This window comes from Schistocerca serialis, chromosome 7 (assembly GCF_023864345.2).
Source record: "Schistocerca serialis cubense isolate TAMUIC-IGC-003099 chromosome 7, iqSchSeri2.2, whole genome shotgun sequence".
Lineage (NCBI taxonomy): Eukaryota > Metazoa > Arthropoda > Insecta > Orthoptera > Acrididae > Schistocerca > Schistocerca serialis.
The window spans coordinates 226,725,177-226,746,487 of NC_064644.1; the positions used below are offsets into that span (position 1 = coordinate 226,725,177).

Consider the following 21,311-nt stretch of genomic DNA (forward strand, 5'->3'; position numbering starts at 1 on the left):
GCATTGGAATGCTGGGCCGTGGGGCAATAGTGAATCTCATAGTGAAAACGAGACAAGTATAAGGCCCAACGTTGCAGGCGGTGAGCTGCCTTATCCGGAAGCGACACCGATGGGCTGAACAGAGAGACCAGCGGCTTGTGGTCGGTGATGAGGTGAAACTTAGAACCATACAAAAAAATGCTGAACTTTTTTTGAGCATAAATGATAGCGAGCGCCTCCTTTTCGATTTGAGAGTAACGTCGTTGCGCTTCGTTGAGCGTCTTGGAAGCATAGGCGATGGGTCGGAACGACCCATCCTCATACCGATGGGCGAGAACAGCCCCTAGGCCATACTACTGTGACGCGTCAGTCGCCAGAACCAAGTGCTGACCCGGACGGAATGTGGCAAGACAAGGCACCAACTGCAAATGAGCCTTCAGGCGGACAAAAGCCTGCTCACACTCGTCGGCCCAACAGAAAAGGACGTTTTTGCGTAACAGCTGATGCAGAGGATGAGCTACTGCTGCCGCGGATGAAATGAATTTGTGATAATAAGCAATCTTGCCTAGAAACGCCTGAAGTTCTTTGACCGTAGACGGCTGGGGTAGAGCGTTAATAGCTGCAACATGCTGACGTAGAGGATGTATACCCTCACGGGACAAGTGGAAACCAAGATACACAATGGAGGGTTGGAAGAACTGTGACTTGTCCAGATTGCACCTCAACCCAGCCAAATGCAAAACCAGAAACAGTGAACGCAAATTGCGAAGGTGCTCCTCAGTGGAGGCCCCCGTGACAACAATGTCATCCAGATAGTTTATGCAGCCGGGAACGGAAGCCGTGAGCTGTTCCAAAAACCGCTGAAAAATGGCCGGCATGCTAGCAACACCAAATGGTAACCGCTGGTACTGATACAACCCACAAGGAGTGTTGATGACGTGAAATTCCTTGGAAGAAGCATCCAATGGCAACTGATGGTACGCCTCCGATAAGTCAAGTTTGGAAAAGAACTGGCTCCCAGCAAGCTTGTAAATAACTCCTCAGGACGGGGAAGAGGATAAGTGTCAATGAGGCTCTGAGCGTTGACAGTGGCTTTAAAATCACCACACAATCGCGGACTCCCGTTTGGTTTAGAAACCACCACAATTGGCGATGCCCGTTCGCTGGAGGTAACAGGAAGGAGAATCCCTGAAGCTGTTAACCTGTCTATCTCAGCCTTGACAGGTGCACGCAACGCCACTGGAATAGGGCGTGCCTGGAAAAACTTAAGGCGAGCTGTAGGTTTAAGAGTAATGTGGGCTTCAAAATCCTTGGCATGAGCCAGACCAGCAGAGAACACGGACAAAAATTCAGAACACAATCCATCCAGTTGTTGATACGGAATATCCTCAGATATGAGGTGCACATCATCATCATCAATGGAGAACCTGAACAACTGGAAAGCATCATAACCGAACAGGTTTTCAGTGCCCGCATGATCCACCACATAAAACGTGAGGGGCCTAACAACAAACTTGTAGGCAGTTGAAGCATCAAACTGGCCAATGATAGGAATTTTCTGTTTATTATAAGTTCTCAGATTTCGCGTAACTGGAGACAAGGGAAGGGAGCCCAACTCCAAATACATGTGAGAATTAATGAGAGTTACTGCAGAGCCAGTGTCCACTTGCATGCGAATGTCTTTATCCAGAACACAAACAGTAACAAACAACTTATTTGTTTGAGAAAGCACACAGTTAACATCCATGTCCGATGCCTCGTCCTCATCAACAGGAACTTTAGGGGACTGACACACAGAAGCAATGTGGCCTTTTTTCCTACATGAATTACACGTGGCCCAACGTTTTGGACACGGGGCCCTGTCATGCTGTACGAAACAACGTGGACAAGAAGGAAGTGCGGAAGGAACCTGCTTCTGTGGTTGCTGTTTTCGCTGCGAGCATCGCGGCCCAACATGTTGTTTACGCGAGTGAACCGCCGCCACATCTTCGTTCTCCTGTGAAACAGGCAAATTGTCCGTGTCGAAAGTTGACTGTACAGCGCCTACATCACACCACGCGTCTATTTGCGCACCAGCAGCGTGAGACACTTCAAAGGATTGAGCGATGCTTAGAACTTCCGACAACGACAGGTTTGGCAGTTGTAGGGCACGTTGCCGAACTTCTTTATCAGGAGCAAGCCATAGAATAGCATCCCTAACCATTGAATCAGCGTAAGACTCATGATGAGTGTCCGTGACAAACTGACATTTCCTACTCAGACCGTGTAGTTCTGCCACCCAAACCCGGTAAGATTGATGGGGCTGTTTACGACACCGGTAGAACGCCACGTGGGCAGCGACGATGTGAGTGTTTTTGCGGTAATAGTTAGACAATAAGTAACACATTTCTTGGAAGGACAGGGATGCAGGTTCCCGCAGAGGGGCTAACTGAGATAGCAACTGATAGATCCGTGGGGAAATCCAAGATAGAAATAACGACTTACACATAGGAGCGTTGACAATGCCGAAAGCCAAGAAGTGTTGCCGCAAACACTTCTCATAATCCTCCCAGTCTTCAGTGGCCTCGTCATAAGGAGGAAATGGAGGCGGAGAAGAGGAAGACAGATGATGAGTAAGCGTCGTCGACAACGCCTGAATAGCAGCCGTCAGCTGTGTTTGTTGTGCGTGAATAGCAGCCGTCAATTGTGTTTGTTGTTCAGTGAGCGCTTGCATAAGCTGTTCCATGTCTGCCCCGTCACGAACACACAAATCCACAACACAGTGAAAATATCTGACCTCGTCGCCAAAAAGTGTTATAACCTTTAATCACCAATAATTGCGTGGATATTCAAACACACTCACTTAGAAACAATAGCTGGTTACATGATAACAACTCAGTATATCTTATTCGACTGCCGTGCCGTGATATGCGGCTGGCGCCGTTCGCAGCTAGGTGGTGCTCCCGCGCTCAGCCGAGTTGCGGAGTGCCTCTATCGCCGTTTGCGTGTACTGTCATGGCGGCACTGTTAAATGTCGTGGCACTGTCACAACAGTGAGTATGTCAGGTTTGTTATGTGGAGTTGTTTTATCTGTTATAATGATTTATTTTGAGTACCAGCACCTCAAAGTAAGAAAAAGGAAAACTGGCAAAGAGATAGCATTCCCCCCCCCCCCTCCCCACGGGTTAACTAAGAGTTGCATACACCAACTCAGATTAGTAAGCAAAATCATGTACTAAACAAGTTAACCTTATTTCAGAGTATTTGGTGGCTGAAATGCAAAATTGTGTTGTTAAATTATATTTGATTAATCCATGGCTTCTCTGAGCATCATGTGATGACTAGAATGGATGTGGTGTATCTTATAAGCTGTAGGTTAGCTTCTTCCTCCTGATTGATATGTACTGAGGAATTGTTAAAAATTATTAGTGGATCTCCTTGCACTTTTCATAGGTTATGTACAATGTGTGAACATAATATGAATCAAAATACCAGTTGGAGACCCTCTGCAGTGTTGCAGGCTAGAATTTACCCACAGTTATTCCTTGCTTTCATAAGAGGTGACTAAAAGGAGTCTTATACCTGGTTAATCTTTCATGTTGACAACTCGGCGATTATTAAGACACCTGTCAGCTGTAGTTCGTTCCACAACCTTTCCCTCAATATTTTTGCCGTAATTACTTATTGTACCCTTTGGAGTTTCATGTCCACTTTTCTAAATTTCAGTGAAGTGTGGGCCATTGGGGATGGGCACTTTACATGGTGTATAGTCTAGCTACCTTGTGCTGCAAGCTTCAGCATCTACTGTTAGAGTGGCTTTATGTCTACATCTAAAATCCAATGAGGTAGCCAATCCATTGTGAAGGAGTTGTCATGTACCCTCATGGTTGTAGGCACCTGACACTGCAGTGATTGAGTGATTGCACTGCTGATGACTCAGCTGGTACCTCACAAAGTATGTCAAGGAGTACCATAGGTGCCAGTCCTATCTGGACTACGAGGACACCTGGCAACAGCTACGTTGGAGTGGTGCCGATGGAGACTTTCGGGGAGCCTCTGATGGGACTGGTGTCAAGGTGTACGATCTGCAGTGGAACAGATGAGACTCACCCATACCAGTGGCCTTGTCAGCATGCTATCTATAGCAGATAGAAAACAAGATTTTAATGCAGAGGGTTACAATTCTATGGCATTTCCATCTTTGGCCATACTGTGGGGTGATAATAAAGTAAGACAAAATGGAGGTGGACAGTTTGCCCAGTTATTGATATTTTCTACAACTGATAGAGAATCTTTAGCAACAACAAAGACATTGTTTTTTATTGCAAATATTGAAGGTAGATTCAGAGAAGTTGCTGCGATAGAGAAGATAAGAAATGGATCTTTGTCAATCAAAACTTCAGTCCAGTGACAAGCTTGGTGATATACCAGTTACCATTACTCCTCGTAACAAACTCATTAGGATTCAAGGTGTCTTCTTCCATCAGGACTTGAAATTACAAACAGGTGAAGAACTGCTTGGTAACCTAGAGTGGTGTGGAGTCCAGCTTGATTGTAGTATCAAGAGAGGACTTAAGGATAAAGGGTGGAGACCAGCACTTTCATCGTAGCCTTTGATGAAAATATTTTAAATGAGAAAGTTAAGGTCATGGTTCGTAGGTGTGATGTCAAGCCCAATTTTCCTCCTCCTATGAGAGAGATGTGGATACATCCTTCTATACTAATGAGGCTACTTGTGGGTTGTGCGGAAGGACAATGCATGAGATCAGCCGTTGAAAACAACCCCGTACATTGTAAACTGCCCAGAAAACCACCCTACTCATTCACTGACTTGTTCAATTTTCAGGAGGGAGGAGAAAATCCAAGAATATAAAACATTTGATTATTGTGTTTTATCAGGATGCCAAGAAAAAGTTTTAATAACTCCATCCAGTTGATATGAAGTCAAACATTGTCATTATCCACACCTAGCACTATGACAATGTCTCAAACAGCAATTCCTGGCCCTAGCCCCAAGTCAGTGCCTGTGTTTTGGGTGGGGGATGGGACATCAGCTCCCTTGACTCCCCCCTCCCTCCAAACCCACAGCACCTGTGGTAACCACTCCATTGGTGCAGTCGGAAATGCTTTGTCCTCCCCAGTATTATCAGGGAAGAGGACACCTGCCGAGGTGCTCTGCCGCCCCCCCCCCCTCCCCAAAGGTAGAGCCTATGAATACCGGTGAAGAATCATGCATTGGAACATAAATCAGCAGCAAAGTAATTCATACTCCTGTTTCCCCTTTGCTGCTTTCTCAGATCTCAATCTGACTTTCCTTCAATGGAACTGCAATGGCTACAATCTTCACATGGCAGAATACCACAGTTAATGGCTAATTACTCCGCAGTTGGTTTGGCACTTTGGCAGACACAGTTCTGAGGAACCGAATTGCCTATTATTAAAAAGAACAAATCCTATTGCAAAAATTTTATTAATGCCAAGAGCGTGTCTGGAGGAGTCTGAGGATGTCTGGAAGAGTCTGCACGCTTATATGCTGTGACACTTTCCACAATCCTCTGTGGGGCAGCAGAATCACATCTAGCAGGGCCAAGTAATAGGACAATTAGTTTTAGAATTGAAAATCTGCCTACATAATGCTGGAGCTGCAACACATTTCAATAAGGGCTATGTAATGTGGTCAACCATAGATCCTACACTCTGCGGCCCAAGCGTCTTGCCCTTGATCTGGTTGTATGTCCATGGGGACCTCTGCAGTAGTAATCACTTTCCTATCAATCCCTGTTTCTCGCACCACTGATCAATGGAACAGGCACCATGTTGGTCACTTCGGAAAGCCAACTGGAAAGCTATCATCTCCAAAGTATCTTTCGAAATCACGCAAGGGAGGGATATCGAAGGAGTGGCACAAGATACTATTGACACCCTGTGGAAGCAGTGATATCCTATCCTACATCCTACATCTACATCTACCTGCATACTCCAGAAGCCACTATATAGTGTGTGGCAGAGGGTAATTTGCACCACTACTAGTCGATTTCCTTTCCTCTTCCATTTACAAATAGTGTCTGCCTCTGCATGAGTGTTAATTTCTCTAACTTATCTTCATTGTGCTTACATGAAATGTATGTTGGCAGCAGGAGAATTGTTCTGTGTTTTCTCTATAGTGCTCAATGAAAAGAACATTGTCTTCCCTCCAGGGATTCCCACAGTTCATGAAACATCTCCGTAATACTCGCATGTTGACCGAACCTGCCGGTAACAAATCTAGCTGCTGGTCTCTGAATTGCTTCAATGCCTTACTTTAATCCAATGTGGTTGGGATCCCAAACACTTGAGCAACCCTCAAGAAGGGGTTTCACTAGTGTTCTCCTTTACTGGTGAACCACACTTTCCAAAAATTCTCCCAGTACACTGGAGTCAACCATTCGCCTTCCCTACTACCATCCTTATGTGTATGTTCAATTTCATATGGCTTTGCACCTAGATGTACTCTACTAATGCTGTATTTGAACACTGTTGGATTGTTTTCCTCACCTGCATTAGCTTGCATTTTTCTACAGTTAGAGCAAGCTTCTATTCATCACACCATCAGAAATTTTGTTGAAGTCATCTTGTATCCTCCTACAGTCACTCAATGATGACACCTTTCCATACATTACACCAACATCATCAGCTACCATGACCCTCAACAAACTAAGAACAAACAAGGGGACCACCAAGGAATGGCATATTTCACTCCAGGCCTCTTGGAAAGATGCCATCCTACTGTGTTGGCTGCATATCAGCCACTTGAGATTTAACCATAAGTTCCTCTTGTGTATGCAGTTGTGGTAGTCATCTTACGGTAGCTCATATTCTCACATAATGAGCCCTGCTTGCTGACATGAGATGAGCCATCAACCTGCCAGCTCCCTACCCTAGAGACTTGCAGATGATATTATAGCAGCTAACGAAGTCATAAATTTGCTGAGAGAAAGTGGATTTTATAATGAAATTTAATGCATCTCAATGTTTCAGTGTTTGGTGGCAGGTGGATGGGAGAGGGGGTGGGGGAGTGGCAGGGGGTGGGGGAGACTATTGTATGTGCTCTAGAATGGCCTCAAGCTACTTTCTATCTCTGCACTTCATGCATTTTTAAAAAAAATTCTGTGTATATTTTATTTATCTATCAGTTTAAACTAATTGGCTCACTAGCCTGTACAGTCTAATCTCATTTTAGTAATACTAACTATGATGACCTTCTAGTAGTATCTTTCAGTGACCAGTTACAGTTTTTAGCTGCCTGGGTTTTACCTCAGTTGTAATGATCTGACATAAGCTACTGTCACGTGAACTTTCATTAACAACAATGAGGTCACAAATCCCGGTGCTGTCATTTCTCCTTTTTCTCATTCCACATAATTTTATGTGAATTTCCAGTGCAATAAGAGGTTGATAACCATGATGTTTAGTCTCTTTAAATGCGTAATCACCACCACCTGAGACATGCCTATTATCTATATAGGTATTCTAAATTTACCTTGCAGTTTTAGTTTTTATGGTGAAAAGTGCATTAGGGTTCTCCAAAGTAATTATTAATAGTGGTAAGTATATAAAACCAGTTAAGTCGTAGCACACTGGAATAGCTGATAAGTCAGAAATTCATTATTTTTAACAGACTAGTCAAAGACATTAACTGGAGAAATATTTATAATTTTCATGATGTGAATGACAAATTAAGAGTGCATACATTAATAAATATCTTATTTGTTAGAAAATCAGAAGTAACTCAGATTAAACAGAGAGCTAGTTCAAAACTTTATTATTCTTTGAATAGATAGGATGAAGCACAGGGGACAGAGCACCATGTTTGTAGCTGAGGACTAAACAATGGGTGTCCTTAGTTTGTGTGCAGTGTCACAGAATGTTAAAAGTTATCTGGTGAAAATTATGTATAAATAAGAGAAAATTATACAATAGGAGCCAACAGAATGAGGCAGTTCAGTTATCAAGACAGTGTTCTCATATGAAAGAGAATAGGGTTTGCTGTATTTGGTCATCTTGATTTAGGTTTCCTGTGACTTTCCTAGACCATTTAGGTAAATGCGTGGATAGTTCCTTCAGCGAGGCTTTGGCCGACCACCTGTCCTATTCTCATAAAACATAGTTATATATTCTGTGTATGTACATTTTGAGCTATTTATTTTCATTGTATTATGGATGATCCCTGGGTGAATGAATAAAGCAAATCAGAGAATAAAAAAGGAACTTCATCTGTCATCCAGGAACAGCTCTGGTGTTGATGCTGTAGTTCATTATCATGAAAAGTGCAGAATATAGAAAAATATCGCAACACTGGAAGAAGTAAATACTCACTGTACAGATGACACTTTGAACAGTAGACAGGGGTGTAAGAGGGAACTGGCTGTGGAGGTACAAAAGTGTGAATACTACTGTAAGGGACAGTGATGACTGTGTGTGGAGTTTTAGTGTTGTGTTTGTATTTTTGATACTGACAGAGAAGGGAGAGAGGCAAACCTGGTGTCAACACATAGTCAACTATGAAAGAATGATAAGGAGGCCACTGAACTTAATGTCCCCTTCCAATAGACAAATAACATCAACAGTGTCGTGTGCCTACACTCTGTCAGATGTTGTGTAGAGGTTTGAAATATAGTCTAGGACACTGAAGCAAAGTTCGGTTATCAGAAACTTCATGTCTTCTCTCCCATCAGTACTGGTGACAAACATTTCTTTCACTACTATGATTTGAATGGCTACCTCAGCTTGGAGCACCACCAAACAAATGTGCTTTAGCAGCTAATTGGGTGGTTACTATTATGGTTGGACCATGTGACCTATTATTGCTCGTGTATCTTGATTTAATTAATTTTGAATAGAATGTAATTTATTAACATAGTCTTGTTTTATTATCATTGTGTCATAATGTGAATGAGATGGATCTGTGTAGAGTGTGAAATGAATTTGAATGAAGTATTATAAAGACACATTTTGTCTTTACTATTAAGTCAGGCGAATGTAATTTAAAAAATAGTTAAATTTTATATATAGAGAACCAATGGGTGTGGATTCACTGAAAGGGAAAAAAAACGCATGTACAACCTAAGTGAATTGAATACCCCTGAAAGGTGATTTTGCAATGCATGAAGTGTTCCCTATGTCTGAAATAATGTGTATATGTTGAGATCGTGAACATCATTGCTGTCACCACTGCAGCTGTTCTTGTGCCGGAATCTGGAAGTTTTAATCAGTTATCACTTTCTGCTAAATAAGAGAAAGTAATTCTTCTGGCAACAGTTACATTGTCTTGTATTACAATTGATGGTATAAGAGACCACCTCATTTACAATGAATGTTTTTATGTTTGATCTGATGTTATGCAAACTCAATCTGTCAGTACTAATGACGGTTCTGTATGAATCATCGTATGTCCTCTGTGGTGTCAGCACCATTGTCGAGAAGCCCCCTTTATTTGATGGCTCACCCCACTTCTTCGGGCTGGGATGTTGTAGCACAGAATAACTGCCAAGCAGCAGGTACTGCAGTGCATAGCAAAACTGCCATCATCATCCCGCCTTGGAGACAAGCAGCGACCATCCGTCCCAGTGTATGGTCTGAGACACCCATCAGCCATTGCTGTCTAAATCAAGAGTCATCCACATAAAGTTGGTAATAAAACTGGCTGTCCCTCAGAATTCTAAGTGCGAATCTAGCAACACTGTAGGATGCAGAAGTGTATGAAAGTGCTGTCATTCTTCATGAGCTGTTACAGTGTTGTATCTGTTCATGTTTTAGTACCGAAGTTGTGCAATGTAGATACAAAGTCAAAAGTTTGAGTCCACTGGATCCATTATTTTTTTAAATTGTATTTTGGAGGTCTACTAAGCTTATCAGTCTGCTAGAAACTCAAAAGTAATTTGTTTCATTTTCTAACCCACCAGTAATAGCAAAAGCATCCAAAAACAATTCCACTGAACACCTTGTGGCTGCATCAAGATCAGAACAGTTTACATTCTAGAGTTGCATCGCTCTACAGTGGCCACCAGATACCGGCCATACGCCACCCACTGCTTAATATTAAGCATCAGCTGATTGGATGAACATGGTGCAGCTCTGTGAGTGTTTCTTATTTGAAGTTCTAGTGTTTACTTGCAGCTATGCATTGGATTTTGCGTGCTTGAAACATTTGAACATCTTTCAAGAGTTGTAAAATAGTCTCAAGTGAAAAAAGGCCTAATATTAGGTAGGTGAAGGCAGCTCGGAACCTTTGTTTTGTGTGTGGGTCGAGTGCTTTTTGGTAGAACACACCAGCAAAGGATTTCTTGTTTCAAGGAAGATCGTTCTGCCATGAACAATATTACACATTCAGGAAGTCCCGATAACACGCATATGTGATGAACTGTGACGACTTATGCATTGTGCATCATTTGCATTCAATAGGCAAGGTTCAGAAGGTGGGAATAGGAGTACCTCAGGCTCTAATTCAAAGCAACAACAGTCAAAGGTCTGACTATTACTGCATTTTTTGCTTAAATGTCCTCATTTCACTAATTGAGAATTCTTATGCAGTACTGTTAATGGTGATGAGTTATGATGTCTTCATGTTAACTTCTTAAGAGAACACTAATGACTGAGCCATAACAGAAGGCATATACAGGGTGTTTCAAAATGAATATATGGGTTTTAAGGCTTTGTAGCACGTATTACATTCAGCTTACAATTATAAATAATACACCAAATGAAAGAGAAACACAAACAGTTTTTCTTACAATTATTCAGTGTGAACACCGATCACACATTGAGTCGATAGGTGAGTTGTTCCGAAATCTTGATCAATGTGTCAGGAGTAACTGTTGCATTAACACTGTTTCTAAAGTCGGATAGATCAGCTGGTATAGGAGGCACATACCACATACACATGATTGTGTTATATCATGTGTGATCATGGAGGTCATGCATAAAATGCTGCGTCAACCGACCTCTTGTACTCAATCCACTGGTCGGATACAACGTCGTTTAACCAGTCGCATACTGAGTTATGCCAGTGAAGCGGCGCACCATCTTGCTCCCAAATAAAGATGTGTTGTTCAGGTTCTTCCCATTGAAGCATGGGCCATAGCTGTAGCTCATCAAGATAAGAAACATCAGCTACAGTTGATTCACCAAAAAAGAAAGACTCATAAACTTTCCGCGGGGATATTTCTTGGGGCTAAGCGTGAAAGATTCGCACTCGTTCACCACGTTTTTCAGTCACTCGCCATCATTCCATACTCTTTCCATTGTGCACAAGCATACAAACAAAACTGTTTGAGTTGCTCTTTCATTTGGTGTATTATTTACAATTGTAAGTTGAACATAATAAATGCTACAACACCTTAAAACCAGTTTGTTCATTTTGAAACACCCTGTACTTGAGCAAAGAGCAGTCTAAACATAATATTTTGCATCTGGTGACACAAAAAGGGTGTTGCAAATTACAAACCCCACCCCAAGGGCATCTGTCGCAGCTGGTACTTGTTGCCAACAACTAAGACACCTTTCAGCAGCAGTGTAAGGAAAATAACCTACACAACTGCATCATATGTTGCTACTGCACAGTAATTCATTCTGCTGATTTCAGAAACAAAGCTGTTCGGACATGGACTCAATAAACTACCTGAGATTTTCAGACTGTTTTAGATACGAGTAAATAAACTGTTGATTACTTTCTTTGATGTTTATTGTTCTATTCAATAAAATAATGGTAAGCGGTGATAAAATATGTACTGTACTTATACAGAAGAAATACTGTTTAGCACGAAAACCTTACAACCAAAGTCTCTTTTAATAATACATAAGGTAACTTAACACAAATGTGCTTGTATCAGCACGAACTAGGAAGACATTACTCACTTGGGACTTTGAATTGGTTTGTTTTTACCTGCTGTCAGAATACACACCTCAACAAAAGTTTGGAATATCATAGAGTTTATTATAGTGAATTCTTACAGTACACTTATTTTGGCTTGTACAATATCTTATTGATAAAATAAAAATAATTCCTTCTGAAAACAAGGTCAATTTTGGTTCATTACAAAAAATCTTTATAAAACATTGGTTTGTTACAAAAAATCATTACAAAGCAAAAGAGGCTCTCTCCTAAGTGCACATCTTAAAAAAAGGTAAAAACCTTAATTTTGTGATGATGATTCTGTCTTTAGCATTGAGTATGTCCTTCCCACATACTGATGAGTTCTTTCACTTGGGCATGCTCTGGATGAGATGATCAAATTTATCTTTGGGTATTAGGTCCCACTCCTCATCGGCAGCTTCATTGAGGTCATGAAGATTGTCAGGTGGATTCGGATGCTGTCTAAAGGCCACTTTCAACAGGTGCTCAGTTGCATTCATACCTGGAGAATGTGCTGGCCAGAGCATTAGTTGATGTTGCATCATTGAAGATACTGAGACACTGCTAGAGTATGGTGCGGTCTTGCATTGTCATTGTTGTGGTTGGCAGGAGAGCTAACACTGTGTTACTAGAGGAGGCCAAAATGCACGCGTTTTAGCTAACGCAGGCTGGCATGAGGTCTGGAAGAGGACAAGGAAATTAGAATTTAGAAAAACGGACGTAGCTGGTGGAATACTTAACTTTAATCCATCAATGGTGAACGTCGCTCTTGATGGAACGTGATTCACAATATGTTAGGCTCCCCGCCTCATCGCATATGTCAACATGGGGTACTCCCCACGGCAGGCGAGGCAGTGCCACCCGCACCCTGCCAATAGTAACTGAACATGGCGCCTTGCTAGGTCGTAGCAAATAACGTAGCTGAAGGCTATGCTAAACTATCGTCTTGGCAAATGAGAGCGTATTTAGTCAGTGAAGCATAGCTAGCAAAATCGGCTGTACAACTGGGGCGAGTGCTAGGAAGTCTCTCTAGACCTGCCGTGTGGCGGCGCTCAGTCTGCAATCACTGATAGTGGCGACACGCGGGTCCGACGTATACTAATGGACCGCGGCCGATGTAAAGGCTACCACCTAGCAAGTGTGGTGTCTGGCGGTGACACCACATTCCTCCCCCACAAATCGGCGTACGGTTATGGCATAAGGCTTCCGCCCGCCATGGGGAGGACCCCATGTTGACGTATGTGACGAGGTGGGGAGCCTAACAACAGGCGAGGCTGTGCCACCCGCACCCTGCCATTCGGACTGCGGGGAGCTAGGAAACGCCTGAAAACCTGCTCAAGGGTGCACGCCAACATGCAGTGTATGCGCCCGCAGAGAGGCAGGAGGGGCTGAAGGGTCGACCTCCATCGGGCCGGGGCACCCGACGGGCGAAGACGACATATGATCCGGAGTGGGTCGGCGGGAGAACAGGTGGCGGCGGCACGTCGCCATGGGGAAAAATGGAAGGCAGCATCGGTAACACCTGGGGCTGAGGCGAGCCAGTAGATGGGTCCCCAGGGCTCTGACCGGATGGCACCGTCGCTGAAAGCAGACGGCGAGCGGCAGATCCCGTGCGACGACAGAGGCGCAGCTGGTTGAGATGCCGGCGCACCTCACCAGAGGCCACCAAAACCAGATACATAGTGCGTCCGAGGCAGCGAAGAATGCGCCCTTCGAGCCAACACCGTGGACCTCGGTAGTGGCGGTAGTAGACAACGTCGCCTGGGGCAAAAGCAGGTGTCTGCCGCTGCACAGGAACCTGATGCGGCGGATGTAGCAAAGACATCAAGGTTCGATGAGGGCGACCGTGGAGCAACTCAGCCGGCGAGCGACCATCTCGGGGCTGAGAGCGATAAGAGGACAAAAAGAGCAATGACTCGTCCTCCTGAGAATGCGACTCTTTCAACTTCAACATCTGTGACTTGAAAGTCTTGACCAATCATTCAGCGGCACCGTTTGACTGTGGCAAAAATGGTGCGGACATCACATGTTGAATACCATTGGCCTTGCAGAATGACTGAAATTCTGCGGACATGAATTGTGGGCCATTGTTGGAAACAATAGTCTGTGGAAGACCTTCAATGCAAAAGATAGCAGGTAACGCTTGGATGGTGGCAGATGGCGTCGTGGAAGACATCCGGACAACAAAAGGAAAATTACTGAATGAATCTACCACAACCAACCATCAAACATTCCAGAATGGACCAGCAAAATCGATGTGTAAGCGTTGCCAAGGGGAAGTGGCTTTTGGCCATGCAAAAAATTTCTGCGGTGGTGCTGATTGTTGTTCGGCACACACCATGCAAGAAGAGCACATATTTTAATCGCGGCATTGATTCCGAACCAAGTACAGTGCTGACGAGCAAGTTGTTTCGTTCTCACTATACCTCAATGTCCTTGGTGGAGAAGCTGTAAGACAGAGGACTGTAACGAACGTGGTACCACGACCCTGGACTGATCATTATCAGAACGCAACAGCAAAACACCACGTCGTACAAAAAGTCGCTCCTGGTGAGCAAAAAATCGGCGTACCAACGGATCCCCGATCCGTGACTTTGACAAGGGCCAGTGCGTAGCAACAAAACGCAGAACGGTAGCAAGGACAGGGTCGGCAGCTGTGGCTGTAGCTACATGACGAAAATCAATCGGAAACGATTCGACCACGTAATCGGTTTCCAAATCAATGAACATGCAAGCAAGTTCGGAGGAATCGAATGCTCAATCCTCAGCAACAGGCAAACGGGACAACGCATCGGCGTTTCCGTGCTTAGCAGTGGACCGATACAAGATATCGTAGCGGTACTGCGAGAGGAAAATAGACCAGCGAATGAATTTCTGCGCTGTACATGGAGGTACAGGCTTGTTCGGATGAAAAAGCAATGTCAAAGGTTTGTGGTCTGTGATGAAAGTTAAATTAATGTCACCTTCCGAGTTGTATTCAACCAAAAATTGAGCAACCTTTCTGATTAAGCTGTACTTAGTCCAACCTGCTCCACAAGCTAGCATACACTGCACTGAGGTGCGACTAGGAACACATGCCCTGCTTCCCTCAACAAGCAGAGAACTGAACCAAAAACTCATAACGTGTGAACAGAAACACCCATCGATCTGAAACTTCGTGGTAGATTAAATCTGTGTGCTGGACTAAGACTTGAACTCGTGACCTTTGTCTTTCACGGGCAAGTGCTCTACTGACTGAGCTACCCAAGCATGACTCACGACCTGTCCTCACAGCCTTAATGCCATCAGTACCCCGTCTCCTACTTTCCAAACTTCACAGAAGCTCTCCTGCAATGCTATAGAACTAGCACTCCTGGAAGAAAGGATATTGCGGAGACATCGCTTTGCCGCAGCTTGGGGGATGTTTCCAGAATGAAACTTTCACTCTGCAGCAGAATGTGCATTGATATGAAACTTCCAGGCAGATTAAAACCGTATGCTGGACCAAGACTCGAACTCAGGACCTTTGCCTTTTGTGGGCAGGTCCTCTAGAGAAAAGGTCCCGAGTTTGAGTCTTGGTCCAGCATATGGTTTTAATCTGCCAGGAAGTTTCACATCAGCGCACACTCCATTGCACAGTGAAAATTTAATTTTCTGGAAATGGCTCTTCCCCCCCCCCCCACCCCCCCCCCACCCCCCCCCACCCCCCACCCCCCACACTGTGGCAAAGCCATGTCTGTGCAGGATCCTTTCTTCCAGTAGTGCTAGTTATGCAGCATTGCAGGAGAGCTTCTGTGATGTTTGGAAGGTAGGAGATGAGGTACTGGCTGTGAGGACGGGTCGTGAGTCGTGCTTTTGTAGCTCAGTCGGTAGAGCACTTGCCTGCGGTTGGCAAAGGATCAAATTTCGAGTCTCGGTGTGGTTCACAGTTTTAGCCTGCCAGGAAGTTTCATATCGGCACACACTCTGCTGCAGAGTGAAAATTTCATTCTGGACCCATCAATCTGCTCAATCTAATATATGAAGCACCTGTGTCTCATTAGCACTAAGCAGACATAGATTTCATTTTTTTGATGATTACACTAATTCTGCAGATAATTTCTTAACAAATATTTCCACCTGCTATTCAACTGAAATGACACTCACTACATGATTTGTAAGTTACAGTTAGTTAATTAACAAGCTCATTGCTATCCTGTTTCCACCATTCTGAAATAGGCTAACCATTAGTGGCACTACATTTGTATTTGCAATGAATTAACACAATCACAAAACAGTGACTATGGAAAGGATGCCATTGAAGTGTTATTACACCAACAGCAAGGCAAATGTTCGTAAATAACTAGTATTGTCTCAAAACACAATTATATATAAATTCCATCCAGAAAATGTTTGGTGACTTAGTGATAGTTGAAGGGCTTGCAGAGCTGAAGCTGAATTATCCTACTATGTTCGCTAGATATTTGTGTATTTTTGATGAAATATTAGACACAAATTGTTCAGAATAAGTGATGGCTAGTTGGAAAAATTACATTTTCGACTGTAGAGTTATTTTACCAGTGAATTACCTAGTCTTTTATCATTTACGGTGTGGGAAACCTGTTTCTTTCTGTCTTAGCCTCTACTACAGCAACAAGGAAATGTTCACATTCTTGATGGCACATAAACTGTAGCCATAGACTGAAATCCCACTGTAAAAGTATACTTAAAGTCAGATGTTTTTTCTCCTTCTCTATTTTAACTGAAAATGACTGCAGCGAAATTCAGTAACTAACAGAATCCTAGAAAACCCTTGAGTGCATACTACTGCATAGGTCAAAAACATAGTTTTGCACCATTGCCAGATGACTGGTTTAATTCCCAATGGTGTTTTGAGCCCATATTTAGTGTCATTTTGTGTGGTTTCCCACACAGTTGCAATTCATGATTTGGTACTTCGTATTGTTTGTAGCTTACAAAGTCTCCCTGTGGATATTGAAGTGTTTCAATCAATGCTGTGTTGTTGTCTCTTCATTTGTGTGCCTCTCTTTTTGGGGTAGGGCCAATGGCAGTGACATCAAGAAAAATATTTTCTAAGTCTATAGTTTTCCAGAAATGTGCTGACTACTGTTTACAGTTTAACCACTGGAGATACTCCAAAAATGTGAATTGTATCTGATGATAAGCTATTCTGACACTGACATTTCATTGGTGAACGTTCCTTGCTTGGCATGTTGAGCAGTGTGAGCATACAAAATGCTGTTCCTTTGGGGAAGAAAAGAAAAGAACCTTACCTATGGGAATTGTCCTTGGTTGATGTGGTGATATTCTGTGTCTGCTGCAAGAAAATTATTCTTGCATCAAGTCAGGCCAATGTGTTGTTGGCGAGCGGTGTGGTTGGTGGCCTAGGCCACGGATGAGCTGGTTGTGGGATTGTCGCACCTTTTCATAGAAGGATCTCGTGATGATCCTGAATCTGTCCTGCATGAGCGGGATGCCTGTGTCCTCGTGCTGCAACGAGTGGATTATTCCCTGGAGGAAGAAGGGCGCATGTGGTGAAACAGGCACCAAGGTCATGACTGTCATGTTGTAGAGTATGCTCTGCAACAGGATGCTATGTGTTGCCGGTATACACCCTCTGTCTGTGCTCATTCATCCTGACTGATAACTGGGTAGTAGTCATACCGATGTAGGAAAGCTATCAGTATTTAATAACAGCAGTATATGATGTGTCATTTCACAGGTGGTCTTCCTTTGATAGTATATGTTTTGCCAGTTACAGGGCTGGAATAGGTGGTTGTAGGAGGGTGTATAGGGCAAGTCTTGCAGTAGGGACAGTCACAGGAGTAGAACCCATAGGGTAGGGAGATGGGAGCAGAAGGAGCCTAGGGCCTGACAAGGATATTGCAGAGACTGGGAGGGTGGCAAAAAAGCTATTCTAGGTGTGGTGAGCAAAATCTCAGATAGAATGGATGTCATTCAGGGCATGAGTTTAGGAAGTCAAGGCTTTGTCAAAGTAGCCAATTAATATATTAAAGATGAGGATAATACTGGGTGACAGGTGGTGTGTTCCAAAGTTGTTTTTTGGAGGGATCAGCAGTACCAGGATTGGATATGATGACCTGGGAAATCTACTTTTGAACTAGGCTTTTGAGACAGTTGTTGTTGTTGTTGTTGTTGATGTTGTGGAGGACTCCAGTCCTGAGACTGGTTTGATGCAGCTCTCCATGCTACTCTATCCTGTGCAAGCTTCTTCATCTCCCAGTACCTACTGCAAGCTACATCCTTCTGAATCTGTGTAGTGTATTCATCTCTTGGTCTCCCTCTACGATTTTTACCCTCCACGCTGCCCTCCAGTACTAAATTGGTGACCCCTTGATGCCTCAGAACGTGTCCTACCAACCGATCCCTTCTTCTAGTCAAGTTGTGCCACAAACTTCTCCCTAATCCTATTCAATACCTCCTCATTAGTTATATGATCTACCCACCTAATCTTCAGCATTCTTCTGTAGCACCACATTTCGAAAGCTTCTATTCTCTTCTTGTCCAAACTAGTTATCGTCCATGTTTGATGTTAACAAATTCCTCTTCTTCCGAAATGCTTTCCTTGCCATTGCCAGTCTACATTTGATACCCTCTCTACTTCAACCATCATCAGTTATTTTGCTCCCCAAATAGCAAAACTCCTTTACTACTTTAAGTGTCTCATTTCCTAGTGTAATTCCCTCAGCATCACCCGACTTAATTCGACTACATTCCATTATCCTTGTTCTGCTTTTGTTGATGTTCATCTTATACCCTCCTTTCAAGACACTGTCCATTCCGTTCAACTGCTCTTCCAAGTCCTTTGCGGCCTCTGATAGAATTACAATGTCATCGGCGAACCTCAAAGTTTTTATTTCTTCTCCATGGATTTTAATACCTACTCTGAATTTTTCTTTTGTTTCCTTCACTGCTTGCTCAATATAGAGATAGAATAACATCGGGGATAGGCTACAACCCTGTCTCACTCCCTTTCCGACCACTGCTTCCCTTTCGTACCCCTCGACTCTTGTTAACTGCCATCTGGTTTCTGTACAAATTGTAAATAGCCTTTGGCTCCCTGTACTTTACCCTTGCCATCTTCAGAATTTGAAAGAGAGTATTCCAGTCAACATTGTCAAAAGCTTTCTCTAAATCTACAAATGATAGAAACGTAGGTTTGCCTTTCCTTAATCTAGCTTCTAAGATAAGTCTTAGGGTCAGTATTGCCTCACGTGTTCCAATATTTCTACGGAATCCAAACTGATCTTCCCCGAGGTCAGCTTCTACGAGTTTTTCCATTCGTCTCTAGAGAATACGCATTAGTATTTTGCGTCCGTGACTTATTAAACTGATTGTTCGGTAATTTTCACATCTGTCAGCACCTGCTTTCTTTGGGATTGGAATTATTATATTCTTCTTGAGGTCTGAGGGTATTTTGCCTGTCTCGTACATGTTGCTCACCAGATGGTAGAGTTTTCTCAGGACTGGCTCTCCCAAGGCTGTCAGTAGTTCTAATGGAATGTTGTCTACTCCCGGGGCCTTGTTTCGACTCAGGTCTTTCAGTGCTCTGTCAAATTCTTCACGCAGTATTGCTATCTCCCATTTCTTCTTCATCTACATCCTCTTCCATTTCCATAATATTGTCCTCAAGTACATTGCCCTTGTATGGACCCTCTATATACTCCCTCCACCTTTCTGCTTTCCCTTCTTTGCTTAGAACTGGGTTTCCATCTGAGCTCTTGATATTCATACAAGTGGTTCTCTTTTCTCCAAAGGTCTCTTTAATTTTCCTGTAGGCAGTATCTATCTTACCCCTAGTGAGATAAGCCTCTACATCCTTACATTTGTCCTCTAGCCATCCCTACTTAGCCATTTTGCACTTCCTGTCGATCTCATTTTTGAGACGTTTGTATTCCTTTTTGCCTGCTTCACTTACTGCATTTTTGTATTTTCTCCTTTCATCAATTAAAGTCAGTATCTCTTCTGTTACCCAAGGATTTCTACTAGCCCTAGTATTTTTACCTACTAGATCCTCTGCTGCCTTCACTACTTCATCTCTCAAAGCTACCCATTCTTCTTCTACTGTATTTCTTTCCCCTATTCCTGTCAATTGTTCCCTTATGCTCTCCCTGAAACTCTATACAACCTCTGGTTCTTTCAGTTTATCCGGGTCCCATCTCCTTAAATTCCCACCTTTTTGCAGTTTCTTCAGTTTTAATCTACAGTTTATAACCAATAGATTGTGGTCAGAGTCCACATCTGCCCCTGGAAATGTCTAACAGTTTAAAACCTGGTTCCTAAATCTCTGTCTTACCATTATGTAATCTATGTGATACCTGTCAGTATCTCCAGGCTTCTTCCATGTATACAACCTTCTTTTATGATTCTCGAACCAAGTGTTAGCTATGATTAAGTTGTGCTCTGTGCAAAATTCTATCAGGCGGCTTCCTCTTTCATTTCTTAGCCCCAATCCATATTCACCTACTACGTTTCCTTCTCTCCCTTTTCCTACTAACGAATTCCAGTCACCCGTGACTATTAAATTTTCGTCTCCCTTCACTATCTGAATAATTTTTTTTATTTCATCATAAATTTCTTCAATTTCTTCGTCATCTGCAGCGCTAGTTGGCATATAAACTTGTACTACCGTAGTAGATGTGGGCTTCGTGTCTATCTTGGCCACAGTAATGCGTTCACTATGCTGTTTGTAGTAGCTTACCCGCACTCCTATTTTTTATTCATTATTAAACCGACTCCTGCATTACCCCTATTTGATTTTGTATTTATAATCCTGTATTCACCTGACCAAAAGTCTTGTTCCTGCTGCCACTGAACTTCACTAATTCCCACTATATCTAACTTTAACCTATCAATTTCCCTTTTTAAATTTTCTAACCTACCTGCCCGATTAAGGGATCTGACATTCCACACTCCGATCCATAGAACACCAGTTTTCTTTCTCCTGATAACGACGTCCTCTTGAGTAGTCCCCGCCCGGAGATCCGAATGGGGGACTATTTTACCTCCAGAATATTTTACCCAAGAGGATGCCATTATCATTTACTCATACAGTAAAGCTGCATGCCCTCGGGAAAAATTGCAGCTGTAGTTTCCCCTTGCTTTCAGCTGTTCGCAGTACCAGCACAGCAAGACCGTTTTGGTTAGTGTTACAAGGCCAGTTCAGTCAATCATCCAGACTGTTGCCCCTGCAACTACTGAAAAGGCTGCTGGCCCTCTTCAGGAACCACATGTTTGTCTGGCCTCTCAACAGATATCCCTCCGTTGTGGTTGCACCTGCGGTACAGCTATCTGTATTGCTGAGGCACGCAAGCCTCCCCAGCAACAGCAAGGTTCTATGGTTCTTGGGAGGGGGGGGGGGGGGGGGGTTGAGACAATTATATCCAGTGAAAGCTGGCATGAGAGTGGAGGTGTATTGCTGTAAAGAGTCTGCATCTGAACAAATAAATTTGCCTCGAATGCC

At 43.3% G+C, this 21,311-nt stretch overlaps 1 protein-coding gene across 6 annotated transcripts in view; it reads left to right on the forward strand.

Annotated features, from left to right (window-relative positions):
* The window catches only part of LOC126412875 (very-long-chain (3R)-3-hydroxyacyl-CoA dehydratase), a 162,715-nt gene that overhangs the window by 17,089 nt on the left and 124,315 nt on the right, over window positions 1-21,311 (forward strand). The window contains exon 1 of one of the 6 annotated variants that reach the window (XM_050082752.1): window positions 9,927-10,073. The exons of the other annotated variants lie outside the window; for them this stretch is intronic. The gene's annotated coding sequence lies outside the window, so the exon portion shown is untranslated. Of the gene's footprint in view, window positions 1-9,926; window positions 10,074-21,311 lie in introns of those variants that run through there. 6 annotated transcript variants of the gene reach the window in all.